Here is a 17,592-nt window from a genome sequence, read left to right as displayed (position 1 = left end):
TTCTGAACGAGATAAATGCCACAACCTTGCTTAACTCTGCTCGAAATACGAAAACTGAGGTACTTTCAACCCTCTGTCATATGAAAGGCAGTCCTTGATTATCAAGTGATTTAAGATAATATGGGGGATGAGCCAGAGTGAAATCCACAGTGATATTGGGGCAAGCTTAACAACATTTTCTACATAGGGTAGGGCGAGTTCCCTGAGACAAGTGTAGTGAGATATAGAATGGGGTAGGGAAAAGAGATCTTCAAAATTAATTTTCCACTGCCTGTAGGGCAGAGCAGTTGGTGCAACCCCAAACCCTCTCCCCATATATTGCTGAGGTTATGCATTGGGTTTTATATATGTCCATTAGTGGTATCATCAGTTTGTCAACCAGAGATTGTGATAAACTAAAAAGAGCTCCTGTTGCTTGGGTAAACTTTAAACTGTGATGAGAAATGGTAGTTGCCCCGGACGCAGAGGAATCAAAAACCACCCTGGATAAGGGAAATTAAGTACTCTTTTAAGTCTATTGTTGCTTATAGCAAGAGTGTGCATTCTTAGGCGTATGGTGCCACTAACCACTGTGTGCAACTTAGAGTTGTTGGTAGCTAATTCTAAGTCATATATAAACTGGGAAAAGGCGCTAACTGAACACTGCAAAGCCTTTAGGGTGCGGACCGCTAGGACTGCATCATCTGCATACAGGACAAGAGCAGTAACATAGAGCGTGCATCTAAAAAACCAGCAATAAAATGTTAGTTAAATTTATGCTTTAGACAACTTTTCAGAAAGCCCTCTATTAGGTCCAAATCTTATCCTAGCTGAAGATTCTTGATGTAAGACAGATAGAACATGCACTACAACTACATCCAGTCTCAGTTAAAGTGAAGGTAACCGAAGTTAGTATCTATTTATATTATCGGAAGCACATGATAAGTCCATTGAGAGTAGGTACAAAAGGCATCGCTTAGATATAGTATATTTTCCCATTAAAAGATTGAGATTTAAGCACTGCTCTATTCTAGCTAGCAGATTTCTAGGGCCATATTGACAGGACTTAATATGTTTTTCTCCTCTGTCCACTCGGGTATTCTCTAAAAGATTACTCCTCCAATAATCTTAACCGAAGACTCAATGATTGAAATAAGATTATAGCATTTAGGTTCTAAATGATTGCCTTCATCGTATATTGAGAACATAACTGAAGTCGCCAAGAAGTAGGTCATTTTGATGCATTAACATTATTAAATGTCAGTTAGGAGAAGGGCTCAACAATCTAAGTTAGCTTTTAATAAATCAATTGCCATCGGTCAGGTCTAGCAGCTTTACCAAAGGTGCTCTGGTGTAAAGCTAAAAATGATTTCATCCTGAGTAAAAATATTCTTAACGCCCGTGGTGGAATGATTAGAAAAATCAACTGAATGCTCGCAAGTGGAAATTGGACAGTAGATTCCCCTAAAATGTGCTGTTCTTTACTCACCTGTGATGTGACCCCACTGATCTCAGGTACTGGATTCTTGTTTGCTCTGACAGTGTTTACTTGTTTCCGGAATAGCTAGGGATTTTTTTTAAGTGGCAGCAGTGGGCAAATTTTCCCAGATACTGTTGCTGAATATCACCTTTCCTTCCCTTTAAGACTAATAGGAATAAACAGCGGGAGACGGAAACCTGCCCTGGATCATTACATATAGACGAAAACACCTTGTATAAATCAATCGTCTCTATTTGCCAAGGATCAGGATGCCTCAAACTAGCTCTATGGGGAATCATTATACTTACGTTTAGACTTGTATAATGCAGCTTTCATAGTAATGCAAAGTTCGATGAAGGCTGAGGTTAATTGACCTCAGAAAGGCAAACCGTAAAATGGATTAGATTGACTTTAATCGAAGAGGCTAGAAACGAGCATGGGTTGGAGAGATTCCAAATGAATTTAAGAACAATGCGCTGGGGTTGTGGGCTGAAAGTAATTTTGGCTAGGCTGTGAAGAAAAGACAAAAGGGTGAAGGGAGTGCGAGAGAGGCTGACAGTTTGTTATAAACCCCATAATGTACATTCAAGTTTCTCCCCCGCCCCCAAAAGATATTTTAAAAGCATCTTGACAAAAGCATAGAGGCCCAGAATGACTATGATTTTTGCTTCGGGGTTGTGCCACTTTTGTAGCGTAGCCCTGAAACAAAATGCTTTCTTGCATTAACAAAGTAACTTAAGTCACTTTGCGTGGGTTAGTAAATACAAAGTAATACATTTCTGTGCATAGTGCTGCCTTATGATATTTTGAGTCGGGCAGGCATCACGTGGTTTGACATAGCCCTTCCCATGAATACACCCATGAACGCAGATTTACCCAGACTATTAAACCTGGGTTTGCACCAAAATGGTGCGACTAAACAACAGACGTTTAACAAGAAGAAATATCTTTATTTCTCAGCGTTACATAATCTTCCTACTTGTGCTGTATTCTGCAGCACACAAAGAAACAAAAAAATACTTAGAAGGATTGCTTTTGTGCAGGAAGATGTCCCTTCTAGCACAAAAACAATCCTGCCCGTAATGCAGGCATCCTTGCACTATGGTGTAAGTGTGCCCGTGTTGGTGATAAACATTGCATTTTGCGTCAGTGATGCGAGAGAGCAGAAGTGCACCCTATCTAATGGATATGGCACATATCTGCGCTCTCTTTTTAAGCAACTTGTTGCATGAAATAATAGTAAGTATGTCCATAACTGTAGAATAACCTCTCTCATGGACTGAGGGTATTGGGTTGTCATTGCTATTCTCCGACTCATGAGTATTAATTAAACCATGTGCAGATTTATACCCACCCAGTTCAGTGCCCCTACGATCAGAGGAGCCCCACAATGTCATGTCTGGAGAAAAACAGACTGGTAAACTTGAACAGCATTAAGGGCTAGATGTAGGTAACTCTAATTTACCGACTCATAAATACCGAATTTTACCGATTCGGTATTTATGAATCGGTAAATTAGAAGGAGGGAGATGTAGGTAATTATTTATTTAGAATTACCGAATCTGTAACATTCGGTATTTACCGATTCGGTAAACACCGAATCGGTATTGCCCATTGATTCCTATGGGCCTTGAAGCCCATAGGAATCAATGGGCAATACCGAATCGGTATTTACCGAATCGGTAAATACCGAATCCTGCAAGGGTGCAGGGGGTGTCACTTTGACACCCTCTAGCACCCCAGTACAGGCTTGTGTGACATGTGGCACACATACATGCCCTAAGGGCATGTCTGTGTGTCACATTGCACAGGTGTGCATGCACAGATGTGCATGCACACCTGAATTCGGTATTTTACCACCCAATAGGATTGGGTGGTAAAATACCGACTCTTAAGGGCCTGTGGCACTCTTAGGAGTGTCAGCTACATATGGATATACCGAATCGGTAAACATACCGATTCGGTATTTTACCGATTTTGTAAATTTACCGATTCTGTAAATTTACAGAATCTGTAAAATATAGGCCCCCTACATCAGAAAACCCTAATACCGGTCGGTAACGGCCGAATTCGGCCGTTACCGACCGGTATTAGGGCTCCTACATCTGGCCCTAAGAGTTTGGCATTTAAGTCCCAACAAAGGATTATATTAAATCCAGCAGGGGCTGTACTGTTCATTGACATTAACTTGTGTGTAGTGCTAATGAGCTTTAACAAATTCCACCTAAATCAGTTTATAATAATGACTGCAAAAAATAATTAAATAAGAATGGAAATGTTGTGAGCCCTTCGTTGAGAGTGCCTGCATCTCAATGTTGTTGATCTTCACAACAGTTATACGGACATTTAGGAAGAGCTTGATCCAAATAGAAACCACCTTTTGGCCACTCTGATTTAGAGGGAGAAGCTGGAATAGAGTAACAAGTAAGCAATATAATACTGTATTTGTCAATCAGGGATATCCAATCAGGGTGAGCTATTTTAGTGTTGATCCATGCTATGTTCCAACACAGAATATTAACAGAATGTGGGAAATGGTTAGTTTGCGGAACAAGATCTGACTTATAACATGCTGATTCCATCAAAGGCCCCTCACTAGAGGAAGTTGTTTGAGTCAATCTACAGTCATTTGGTTTTGTAAGACTTCAAATCTATTGAGTAGCGACAGTTCTTTGACAACCGATTGGTTATGTGAAATAGGTCTTCGGTGGTAAGCACTGATAGCTTTCATATCAAATGGGTTTGTAAAATTACCCTAGAGGCAGATGAGTCATTCAAAAAAAAATTCTATCAGGAAGATTTGAAAGCACTAATGGGGTGTGAAAATAGATGGGACTTCTAAAGTTAATAACAATACAATCACCCTTCATACATTTACTGGAGGGACCCACTCAATCCACCATGAGAATCTGGTTGCAATTGAAAACTTTAAATCGTTAAATCATCCAAGAGTGCTGGCTCAACATCAATTTCAGGAAAATGGACACAGAAGTGGCATTATTTTTGGGTCCCCCAACCAACACACATGTTTCCTTTGTTCCGTTTGACTGCTGGTTCAACAGGGATGAGACAGTCAAGGAGCTTGATGTCTGAATTGCACTTAGGTCATCACTTGCTGCAACACTAGTGCAGGGAGTGGTACAGCCATATTCCCAGAAATGTTTCCTGGGTCCACTCTTTCTAAAGACCCTCTGTTAGCACTATTAACTTAGTTATAACCCCCAACTGCGAGTTCAACAATACTGTCAATGATAGTGCTTTTAGTTGGAGTTTTGATGTTACTTAAACCCTTCCTTTTGTCAATTTTGAAGCAAGATATGAAACAAAATGGAAGGGGGATGGCCCAGCCCAGTCTCAGTTGGCTGCTGATGGATGAGATGGGCTTGGTCTTTGCCCACACCACATCCGAGCGCTCCCTGTAAGCATCCTTCACAATCGGTATCTGATTGCACTTTAGAAACACGAGGTCCAACGGAAAAGGAGGGACCTACCTTCTTTGCCTCCTGCCACATGCAAGTGTCACTGGGACTTGCAAACTCTCGATATCCATCCCAGATGCCCTGTGCAGTGTAAAACTATTGACCCATTAGTAGCGAGAAATCCAAAAGAAAAGGAGGGGGCCATCTCCTCCACTCCCGCCTGCAAGCGTCACTGGACTTGCAGTCACTCCCTCTCCAGCTTGTGTGTCTCTTTAATTAATTCTTGGAATGCAGATTCAGTAGCAATGCTCGTATGCATAAACCCCTAAGGATGATATTTGTGTTTGAAGGTGGAATGCATTCATTCTGTTTCTTGGGACGGAAAAATCCTCTGCATAATAAAGGAGCTGCTACCCTGCGTCCCCCAACTGAATTGATGTCTGGATCCCTAATGCCGATTTCTGTTAAATAGGCAAACACAGATCATGTGTGTGCACCATGAAATACGACTTTCTCATGGATTGTGGTTTTGTTGGACTGGGAGGGGTGCCCAAAGCATTGCCATCATATTACCATCATAGTGGTGAAAGGCTACTGCCATTACCAGGAGTTAAGATCCATGAGGGCGGTGATGTCATATGCTAATCAGTAGGAGTGAACAGGCCCTCTTTATCCTGTGTCACTTGAGTAAGTACTACAGGCTCACTCATTCAAAGATCCGCTGCTGTGTGCTTAACTCATCACTTGGCGTACTTCAGTTTGATGTGGAATGCTGCATAGCAGATGAGTGGTTTATCTGCACTGTGTTTATGTGTGTCTGGGAAAGGTACAATACAGGGATAATGCAGCACTATGCATTGTGTGCATGTTATAAGCATGTACAGGTTGTATTTGTCCTTGTGAGTAGTGCAATACATGGCAGACTATGGGTTCCATTTTGGAAGACCCAGGGCTGCTTGGTGAAACATGAGGAGAGGTGGTAGAGGAATCCCCCAGATGTGTTTATTGCTGCATTCCTGGAACCTGTGACACACTGGCAAAGAGAGAGTCAGGCTTCCCCATACTCTTTAAAGGGTGCTCTTTGATTTAAAGAGCGGTCTTGAGGAAGGGGCCTGGGCTCATCTCAGGAAGGAGACAGGGCTGATAAAAGAATCATAAAGTGTAAGACTGGGGCCCTTGGCTAAACCTTTGATACACATATCACTGTAGCTGACATGCAGGTGTGAGCTCTAGTCACTCCTGAGGCCTGTGTTGTGGGGCTATCAGATTTGGAGTCACTCCTGCAGTGGCAGTCTGCTTTCAAGAGGAAGAGAGGGCAAAGAAAACAGACCCCCAACATCAACTTCAAAGATTCGGGGGCTAAATCACATTTGGTGTCTGGAAATGGACTATAAAAAGAGGAGCTTAAGTTTTCTAAAATAGTCATCTGTCAAGCAGCCAGTTGGTTCGGTGTGAGGAGGAGAAGCTCAGCAAGGACTGGGAGCCAAGCCTTACTAGTCTTCCTGCTGGGTGAGGGGCATCACCCAGGCAATCCAATACTACCTGCCCTGGAGCCTGTACCACCAGTGCCTGCCTGCTTGCCAAGACCAGTGTGCCCTGAAAGGAAGAGGAGAGTGTTGGAGGAAGCGACTCTCAGAGGAGAGTGTTGGGGGAATTCTATTGAATGAATTCCCTGAGCGTGGAAAGGAAGTAAGGAAACAGCTGCTGCACTGATCGGGTCATTGCCTGCGCGTAGGACAAAGTTGGCGACTCCCTTTTGCTAAAGGTGGGCCACTGTGAAGTGAGCCATGGATATCACTGTGCTGATCAGGCTGGAGCCCGTGTGCAGTGAGGCATCGACGAGCCTGAATGCCTGTAAGGGGGCCGCAAAGTGTACTGTAATTGTCACTGAGCAAATCGTGCCGAAACCTATGCCCAGTAAGGCAACAGTACACCAGGAGTGGCTGTCAGCATCAGAGTGTCATGCTGAGTGGGCCATAGCCCTTGCACAGTGAAGAACCATCGACCCCATATGCCAGGAGGTGCTGCAGTGCAGGCATCTGCTGTGCCGATTGGGTCAACACTCGTGTACAGTAGAGATATAGTGACCCCGTCAGCCAGATCAGGTCCCTGGAATAAGCAAGAAGTGTGACCTGAGCAGTAGCATCACCAGATAAGTGAGCCAATGTGGGAACACCAACGCACCTACTCCAGGATGAGGGATTGGCATCAGGAACTTTGCATCACTGTTCCAACACCGTGGGATAGACCAGAGGCTTACCCTGCCAGGAGGAGCTACGAAGACCCTCCAGTCACTGCAAGAGCTCAACTGCGAGTCAGGAACTTGGAGATCATCATGTGCAACCTGCCTGGGCTGTGTGGAGTAAACTCATCTTATCTATCAAAGGAAGGGATGGGGAGATTCATGGTCCAGTATACACTATCCACAAGTGAACATGACAAAGTCTCATTATACTGTTCCGATATTTGACAAACCCAGAGAAATTATCCCTTGCTGAGTGTAGGTATCCAAAGAAGCATGAGCATGTTAAAACAGTTGCCCTCACTCACCTGAAGGTGACATACTTCATCATAGGGTGGTGCTCCTCATGAGGCAGGCCATCCAATGCCTGGCAGGCCCAACGAGAGGGCACTTTTTAGTTGAAGGTGATGGTGGATCAAAGGTGGAAAACCCCACAAAAGTGAGAAAATTGGTGATCGGTGTGGACTAAAATAAGCTACCACCCAGTTGTCATCAAATTCTTTAATGAAGAATCACTGGGTGGTGTTGAGTTAAAAAGAATTACACATAATGTGCTCTGGTATGCCTGTGGATGCGAGGCAGAGGATAGGTGCACAAGAGCACACATGCAAGGAGACAAGTAGCCTCCTATGTCCAAGAGATCTCTCATTCCTGTGGGGTGTCTTCCCTAGTATCTCAGGAGGGTGACACATAACTGAGCACATGTAGTGCAGAGTGCTCCAAACTAAGGGTAAGATGCTAGTTGACATCTTACCCTACAATGCCTGATTCGGGTCAACAATTAGCACCCCTCATTCTATTTAGAAAATTAGGTCACAGTATACACTATCTGGTCGTGCTGAAATACCAATAGACCTCTTCACGGCTGCTTGTTGTATAAAACATGCCAACCCATTGCATAGACCATAGCAGAATACCTGGCCTATGAGTGACCGACTCATTGCTCACTTACTTGGACCTGGACCATTATATCCTATGCTTCCCTGCCATTCTTTCCAACTCAACACCACTCAGTGATGGAAGTGAGGAGCACCACCCTATAATGAAGCATGTCGCCTTCAGGTGAGTGAGGGCAACTGTTTTTACAAACTTATGCTCCTTTGAGCACCTACATCCAGCTAGAGAAAATGTCTCTTACCAAATCTTGCTCACCAACTTATCATTTGCGAATTGTCTGCTAGAAAAAACAATGCCACGTGGTGGTTGGAGGAGTTTGACCAAAACTCTGCCAACTCCGCCAGCCTAGTGGAATTTATAGTTATAAGACGTTTTGTAATGTTAGTTTATGACAATCCCAGACATTTACTTTTTTGAGGGTTCGTAGACTGAAATCTGACAATTTCCCACCCTGAAACTGGTTGAAAAGTTAGTAAAGCTAGAGGCTTGGAAAAATGTTCCTTCTAGGAATGGCAAGGTTGAGGAAATATGTTTTCCCCATGGAAGAAAAAATATGCTTTTGCACGTTCAGCTGCTCTTACCACTTTTGAGGATTTGTATTCTACGTACCATTCTACAATGGTGGATTAGGCTCATGCTGTGAAATTGTAGACATTGATACCTTCACATGACATGGCATTCCTGCAATATTATTACACCTGTTTTGTGAATATCAAAAAAGAGTACATGCACTTTCACATGGAGTCGCGGAGTTCGCCTGTACTTTTACTCTTTTGTACATGAATTGAGGTCACAATATGGAGACACTATCAACACGGATCATACATCTGTCTAAAAATTAGATAAAGCAATGTTGTCACAACAACCAACACACCTGCAAATATGCATGCACACATAGTAACAGGTAAACAGATACCCATGTCCACAGCCCTACAGGTAACTCCAAACAGAAGCCCCTGTCATTAATGAACAGCAGGGGGAAGAGGTGTGGCGCCACGGCCAGGGCGACTGACGCTGGACGCTGGGGATCACGGTTCGATCCGTGGCTCTGGCAGCAGGGGTCTGCCCAGCACCATGTGACTCTGGGCAATAGCTTGCTTAATCTTCCCAACGGCCCCCAGCGCCCAGATACCCCTTCGGGGGTGATTCGTGCGCTATACAAGTACTGGATTTGGATTTTAGTGGCAAATGAGTGTCTATGACCCCGGACAGTAAGGAGCCTCAACAAACTCAGGTTATTATGAAATATAATAATCCCACATAGTAATGAGCATCATTGGTAACTGCGGGCCTGATTCACAAAAGTAATCTGAGACAAAATCCTAACTTTATGACTTTTAGTATTCACAAAAGGCATTTAGGAGTAGTACAATTTTCTATCCTAATTCTAACTTTACTACTCTTAAAGGCCTTTTGTGAATACCAAAAGTAATAAAGTTAGAATTTTGCCTCAGTTTAGGAGAAGTAAAGTTAGGAATCCTAACTTTACTACGCCTAAATGCTTTTTGTGAATGCAGAAAGTTGTAAAGTTAGGATTTTGTCTCAGATTACTTTTGGGAATTGGACCCGTAATGCATAATGGTCTCAGACATCACTAACCATTAGTGAGCTAGATGGTAAGGAACTGACCTAAGCTGTAATGAGCTTTGTATAGGAACCAAACCTTCCAGACACTTCTGCTGAACCAGATTCCTACTCACACGTCCCACATATAGAGAACCGGATCCGATGGTTGAGCCTCCTACATTGCGCCTGACTTGTGTCATGACCTGCCACTACTCATCTGAGCCTTTTTGAAGTCTGCAACAAGCTTAAAAACTGGCTTTCGAGTGTTTTTTCTTGGGCCTAGATTGTTTAGACTCCTACCTGATCAGCGTCAGGATACCCTCCTGAGTACACGCTACCCCTTAACATAACATCTCACTGGTGCAGGGGTAAGCAGCCCCTCACTCCATGCTCATCCTACAAAAGTGGCATCGCAGTTCTCGGCCTCTCTTTAAAGATGGGCCACCATTGTATGGAGAATCATTGTTCGAGTGTGGTTCTTTGTTGGGCTGGGCACCCTACTGGGCTAAAGTGTACACGCCTTATCATGATTTCATATTCGGACCAGGCATTAGCTAGCACATGAATGCATACAGCACAACTTGAAGAAACAGAGCTGTGGTTGTGACTCTGTGTTTCCAAGGTGTGCTTTCTGTTGCTTTGCATTGAGTGAAATCATTACCACTTAGTGTATGCTCTTTAGACAGTTCAAGTTTATGAAGAATTGTCGCATTGTTTCTTTCTGTGAGTGCATGCATCAGGGGATCATGAGATGGGGTAGAGGTGGGCCCTGGTCAAGATGTCTTGTGTGCTGTCGTCCCACTGAGGAGGTGCAGCTCCCCAGACTGCCAGAAAAAAAGAGCGCACCTCTCACTCTGTGGACCCATATGGCAGGTTTTCCAATGAAATTATGTGGAAAACGCCTACTCCACGTCATGAATGGCAGCAGATATCACCCACTGGCGAATTAACATGGGCTGACCAATATATAGCTGATGCTTGTTACAAACAGTGACGGATAGGGGGGAACGTTCTGACTCTCTTACCACGTAGATTGGATAATCGTATCTTCCGGCCTTATTTAGCCATGGAGGGTGGCAAGCTCGCCAGGATATAAGAGCACAGGCCATAGCCACTGCTCCCCTGGTGGAGAGCCACCCTCCTGATTTATAGAACCCAACTCTTTTGGTGGGGCTATCCAAACCTACAGTGGAGCTGCCCCTGCGGTGATTCCACTGTAAGCTTCGAAAAATTCAGAGAAGGCCTCATGGTGTTTAGACCCTGCATGGTATTTGTTTCTGTTTCAAAAAAACTATTAATGGCCCTGAAGCGCAGGGAGTCTCCGAATTTACTTCCTTGCTGGAGTCTTCCATGCCTTGCATGACGGTCCCTCGAAGAGAAATCTAGTGACGATCATCCCACCCAAATTAGGACCTGAGGACCATCAGTATCAATTCGGTAGACCAGTGGTTCTTAGGCGGCAGGTCAATATGTTGCTGTGTCAGAGCCAGCTGAGGCCCTGTTGCTACAAACCCTGGGGCATATGTAGAAGGAAATGGTGCAGCGTAGTGCTGAGGCAAATTTAGCTGTGATGCTCCATTTCCAAAATGCAGGGATGCACCGAATTTACAAGAATATGGTGCACGCCTGTGTTTTACCTAGCGCTGGCACAAAACAAAGCTTCCTAGTGCCAACACAGACACCCTTGCACCCTAGTGCAAGAGTGCTAGCGTTGTAGGGATGATTGCTTATGTACAGGAAGGTCTCCTTTCCTGCACATAAACAATCAATAATGGTGATTTGCTACTTCTATGTGTGCTGCTGCAGCACACATAGGAGTAGCAAATTAACATTATTTAAAGATTGTTTTTTGTGCAGGACGGGACATTCATGCACAAAAACAATCATATTTGCATTCTGCTTTTTCTACATAGAAAAAGCAAAAACAAGGAGGAATAAAAGTATTTCTCCTCATTGCACCAATCCAACCCCTGCTTTTGCATGCTTTTTTGGCGCTGCGTCTGATTTACAGATTCTTGTAAATCTGGAGCAGCATCAAAAAGGAATGGCTGTTGCAGTAAAAGGTCCACAGCAACGTCCGTTGCATGCCCCTTTTACGCACATAAGTGCATGAAAAGGTACCATATTTCTAAAGTGGCGTTAATCTACATAAAGTGGCTTAACGCCACTTTGTAAATATGGAGCAGGGCATTATGCCACTGGAACGTCAGTAAAAGTGATATTCTGGTGGCGCAGTCCCCTTACACATATGGCACCATGTGTGTCCACCCCATCTAAATGGGGTGGACTATCTGCGAGTTTGGTAGGGCGCGTGAACTGACAATTGCTGCCTGTTCACCTTGTCTAACAAACTCTAACTTCATTCCTCTTCTAGTACTCCCATGAGTAAGCCAGATGTAATCCTGTCTTGCTCCTTGCGTACTACAGGGTATTCAGATGATACCTAACTACTAATTAGCTGTAAACATTATATGACGGAAAAGATGAGCCATTTCAACTAAAGAAATATCTCTTTTTCTCAATCGTCCTAGATGCTTTCTCACCTCAGTATGAAACAAATGAACATGTGCAAAATACTGACTCGGCAATGACATCACTTCCTTTAGAAGCTCTTCTTGTGCCCCCACATCCCTCGTTGTGCATTTGTGTGACATTCACGTATATCTATGAGTCTTTGTCATAGGAGTCAATGGGTATAGTCGCATATTTATGGCCCATGTGGGCATTAACTTATGTCTTGTCTGTACCTTTTAGAGTCTCTGTAATAAAAGCGGACAGGCCATAAAAGAGATGAAACACACTGAGCTAACCCAACAGAAAGATGGAAATCAAGTGTGTACATGCAGCCATTAATTACAGGGCAGCGTCAGTACTGTCTGCTACAAATATGTAAAATACTGCCTCGCCTTGTGACACGGATGTCATTAAGACAGAACGGAGTCATTATGCTGGCAATGTTTAAGGGACTCGTGTACTAGGTTTCGATTCCCTCTTTGACCTGTGCAGGTAATTTATCCGCATGGTGTTGACGCGGTTTTGACAGGACAGCCTGTCCGCAGTAATTGCATCCCCTGCTTGCCTATCGAATGTTGTGGGTAGCGTGGCTGACAAGGGAAGGATGGCCGTGACCTTGTGTGATTGACAGGCATGTCGGTAATATCTGGTGGCAACAGGATGAAGGTAAATTGGCTACATTGGAAGATGAAATTATTACGACCCTGTGAAAAGCGCACTTTTTTTTATCTTCCACGTTTAACTATCTGCAGTCTGTCATCTCTAGCGGATGTCACAGCGCATACCGAGAGAGAGCATAATGCAGAGATAGTAGTATAGGGCGAGAGGGAGGCAGCGGGGATAGGGAAAGGCAGTAGGGACGATGCTAATCCGACTTCCTAAACGGATCAGCAGCCCCTATCCCCCTCAGCTTCTTGAGACCCTTATGGGTAACTAGCTGCGCTCTAAGCCCCGTGATTGATTGCTTGAAACAAGAAGAAAGATATTTGTGTGGTCCAAGCAGTGGCGGCTGTTATTCAATTGACGTTGGGGGGCAGGTCAGGGGGTGGTGGAGGGGTTTGAGGGAATGAAAAAAATAAAAACAAACACCTGTCTTCTACCGCTGACGACCGTCGCCTCCTCTTGCTCCTCTCAGTTCTCTTCGCCCGCTTCCATGGCAGGAAGCAGGACGCGCCCGGCTCCCTATCTCCCGATATCTAATCACAATGCTAAAATGCAATGTTGTGATTGGTCTGAGCACCATGGATTTGTCGCTCAGCCAGAGAATGGGAGGCTGGGCATGTACAGCCTACATTGGGAACATATAAAGTGCGCCTGACTGTTTGACTGACCCGAGACGGCCGGTCAAAGCATCATGCACACTTGGAGTGGGCAAACTCCTTATCCCTTGCCCTGCTCTGTGAACAGAGCTGCCCAGGCCCTACCCAGCTGAGCAAGGGGAAAAATAAAATTATGATAACAATGAGTTATTATCATTTTATTTTTTCCATTTTGACCTGGTCAGTGGGGCGACGTTCCTCCAGCTTAGAGGAGGAGGCGCCACTGAGTCCAAGAAAACATGGGTGGCCTCCGAGCCCAAAGCTCATGTCACTCTACAGAGAACAAGACAACTTATCCATGGCTTGTGTGGAGTGAGGCGGACCACCCCCTATCCATCAAGTTTGTTCTTCAGTGAATCTACAGGTCGCATTTTAGAACGTATGTCTGCAAACATTCTGACAAAATTGAGATATGTTTTAGAAGAAGAGTACCAATGAGACATTTAACCTATAACTTTGTCTAAAACTTAGTAAGATTTAAAGACCACCTGGGGCTATTTCGTAAGCAAATGTGCTGGCTGAGCATGGAGATGAGCACCTGCTTTTGAGAGCTTGCCCTGTCTGAAGCACATATATATAACTTAGAATTTCTCCAGTTTAATCCGTTAATTGCAGACAGCACAGATTGTAGAAAGGAAAAAAGAAATCAGTAGTAGACTCTAAAGCTTCAGCCCAGAGCACAAGTCATGCCATGCATCCAGTCATCTGCTACACAGGGACCAAGGTCATGGTCACTCCTCCTATTAGTACTTACTACATGTTTACATTACATCATACCCATAAAGTTCTGTAGGCACTTAATGTTCTGGCGCTGTGGGGAGTTACTGCAGGGAAAGTGCATGGCCAATCTCTCGACCAGACTTGATAAAGGGCTAAGATGACTGGCTGCAGGGCATAGCCTTCAACGACCCAAAGAATCCAGTTACTGCCCTAGAGGGCCAACACCATGTATAGTCGGCTTTGGGGCATCAGGGACAGAACACTGGGCAGAAGATAATGCCCTTGTGTCAGGTCTCAGAACTAACCTGTGCTTCTTCTTGTAAAGGAGCTGCACAAATCTGTAGAGCTACCTGGCCCTCTGCTCCACCACCGTCCTGGGTTGGCCCCACAGAATAAAATGAACCCAACACCATGGAAGCAGACGCAAGGAGGTTAGAAGAGAAAGAGAAGAGAGATTAAGAGCACTGAGCGTCTATGCCTATGGTCGGTGTTGGTTTGAGGTCCTTGTGCATCTACTCTCAGATCTCAGGTCTCCGTCTGGACGGGTACAGCGTGCTTATGTCTCTAAATATCACCCTTTACTTGCGTGGGTTCTGTATTATGGTTGTTAGGTGATCCGTGCACTCTGTTCTCCCTTCCAAAAGGGACTTGGGAGTAGCCTTAGGGTTAAATCTGTAAGTCACTTTGTGGAATTGAAAGGTGTTTCTTCACACCTTTGGTCCCTACTTTGTTTCTCCCCAGGTGTGTTTACTTTTGATATGTATCACCTTCCTATCACAATAGTTTCTTCATTATTGCTCAGTAATCACCAAGTGTGTTCTGTTTAGTTTTAATTCACTTTTTTCTGTCTCCTTCGGGTAGTTTAACCTACTGAAATGCATCTATCAGGTAGGCTGAATGATGTAAGTAGGCGCCAGAGCCTTTCCTTGAAGGTGTCTGACGTTGTTGTCATGATCTGGTAATTTTTTCTTTACAGGGTTTCTGTCTCACTTCTCGAGTTGTCGCTGGCAGAAGGAGCAGCACCTGAAGGCAAAACAAGTAAGTCAATCTGGATTCTGGACGTGGCCATGCATGCAGGAGTCAACCTGGCGTCTCAACACGGAGCTCCTACTCCTGTGCAAGCCTCCGGATAATGGAGACGGTGGTGGTTTCGGTGTTGCCTTAAAAAGATTAGCCACGTCCAAAATGGCTGCTGGTCATATGGCAGTCAGGTGCTACCTCCCAGGCTCGCAAGATGTTGCACATGTGCTGTACAGTCTACCTCTGCAGAGAGTGTTCTCAATCCCTGTACCACCCCCAGATCAAAGCACCAAGGAACACAGGCACTGGCAGGAGGTGAGATGTGCGAGCGAGGTGCAAGCAGGGGTGTGCCAAGAGTTTGGTTGCAGACAGTCCAGGCTTCAGAACCTGCTGCATGTAAAATAAATTAATGAGCAGTAGGTCCCAGTGTCCAGAGCCTACTGTACATGAACAAGGATTATGGACAACAGACTCTGTGGCCATGTGGAGTGGTACAAGATGTGTCCGCTGGCCATGTCTATGGGCAGAGTCTATTGCGTGTGGCCATTCTCTAATTACAGTTGTCTTGAGTACTTTGTAGACAGGTTCAGCAGCAAATACAAGGGAAATAGAGGGTCTGGGCGTGCGTCAGGTGATGAAGTCCAAGAAGCCAGTATTTAGTTTTTCAATTGAATCTTTTTTGATTCATTTTATGGTGATTTTACGGTCAGCCAACGCGTTTCGTTTTCATGATGAGAACTTCGCCAGGGTTCAGTAGGCAAGAATCTTTTCTTTGAAGTTAAAGGGATACGTTGAGAATAATCGCACTCCACAGGTATAATGGGAGCAATGTAGCCTAGGTCCAATGTGACCCCTCGTGTCGCAATCGAAAAAGCAAAATTTTCAGTCAAGTCGGTGTTCCAGGCTATTCCTCTGTAAGCAATTAGGATATCGCAGGGCCTCAGTCGCCTCAGTAATATATCTTAGATTCGAAATTCTCCTGCCAGAATGAGGAAAGGGTATGGGTAGTGTGCACAGGGTGTGGACACACACTACATTCAGACATGTAATGCTACATCCTGTGATTTATACAGGGTGCTCCCTTGTGTCTGGACAAAGCTAAACCTCTCTGAAGAGCTGTTCTGACAGTAAAACATGTGCCAGGGGTTGCTTTCACTCATTTCAGGTTGGCTTGGATGGTATTTTACCAATCCAAAGCTGTAATACTGTGCCTGGAGTGGTAAATGGCTTTTGTCATTTAACAACTGTGAGCAAATTTAGAGTGTCGCTGGTATTGAGGGTGCTCTATACAGAAGCTGCCTTCCACCTAAACTTGGGAACTAACCAGAGTTCTCTGCTTCTTTTTTGCATAATTGTTGCAGCATTCTATGCCTGCAAGGGTATTGTTTTGATCCTGTGATGAGGGCCTAATACGCACATCCAATGGCCATGTTCACTAGGGTGTTGGGATTCTGGGACAATGCACATGTGTGAGAAACCAGCACCTGGTTGCAGTGCACCCCACTTTCCCTTCTCCCCCCCACTTTGACTGCTAGATGCTAATTTGCTGACTCTGACTGCAACTTGGGCTCTGCTAACCACACATAGCGGCACATTAGGATGCTGGAAAACGGTAAAGCCCACGACTTGAGCGGCGGTCCCGTTATGCAAATTACTATGCGCCCGCCACACTGCTGGGCACATCATGCATTTGTAACATTGCCGTGGGCGGTGTTTACACCAGCACCCGCCACAATGTTACATATGCATGTTGTGCATTTGCATACACAAAGCGGCAGGCACCACGTGGTGCCTGCCGCATTGTGTATGCAAATGCAGGGGATACCACAGGTACCCCCACGTGCACCCCCACCTCGTCTTCACCATGGGGGCCTGCAGCGGGCCCCCAAAGTAAAGACTGCATGCTTCTCCAAGGAGGCAACGCCGCCGTGGAGAAGCATCGGACAGCCCTCATCCTAATATGGTTGGCGGTGTCTCGAGACATCGCCACCATAGAAAAGCACTTTTTCCGCCGGTCGACTTCGCGACCGGCGGAAATACGACGGACGGACTTCCCGTCCGCCGCGGACCCCCCAGCCATCTTAATGTGGTGGGGGGGTCATTTTGTTGAGGATGGCGGATGGATTGTCCCCGGCGGGCCGGGGTAGCTACCGCCGGCTCGGCGGGGGCAATCCACCCTCCATCCTAATGGGCCCCCAAGTGTCTGTGCTCTGATTAAAAGTTCATGATAATTAAATATAATAGAATTGGTACTGACAACCTACCTCTAAGTCCCTAGTATATGGTAGGGCATGTAGGTTTAGAGGCCCAGTTTATTTAAAGCGCTTAAGTGTTCACTACTATGGTATCTACTGTCATTTTAAAAATCAGCCCTGTCTTATAGACTGCTTTTAAATTGAAAGTATTTGCAAAGTCGGCTTTGCGAATAATGATGCT

The sequence above is a fragment of the Lissotriton helveticus genome, chromosome 6 (assembly GCF_964261635.1).
Source record: "Lissotriton helveticus chromosome 6, aLisHel1.1, whole genome shotgun sequence".
In the NCBI taxonomy this organism is placed as follows: Eukaryota; Metazoa; Chordata; class Amphibia; order Caudata; family Salamandridae; genus Lissotriton; species Lissotriton helveticus.
The sequence above is the reverse complement of the archived record's forward strand: the minus strand, read 5'-3'. Positions refer to the sequence as shown.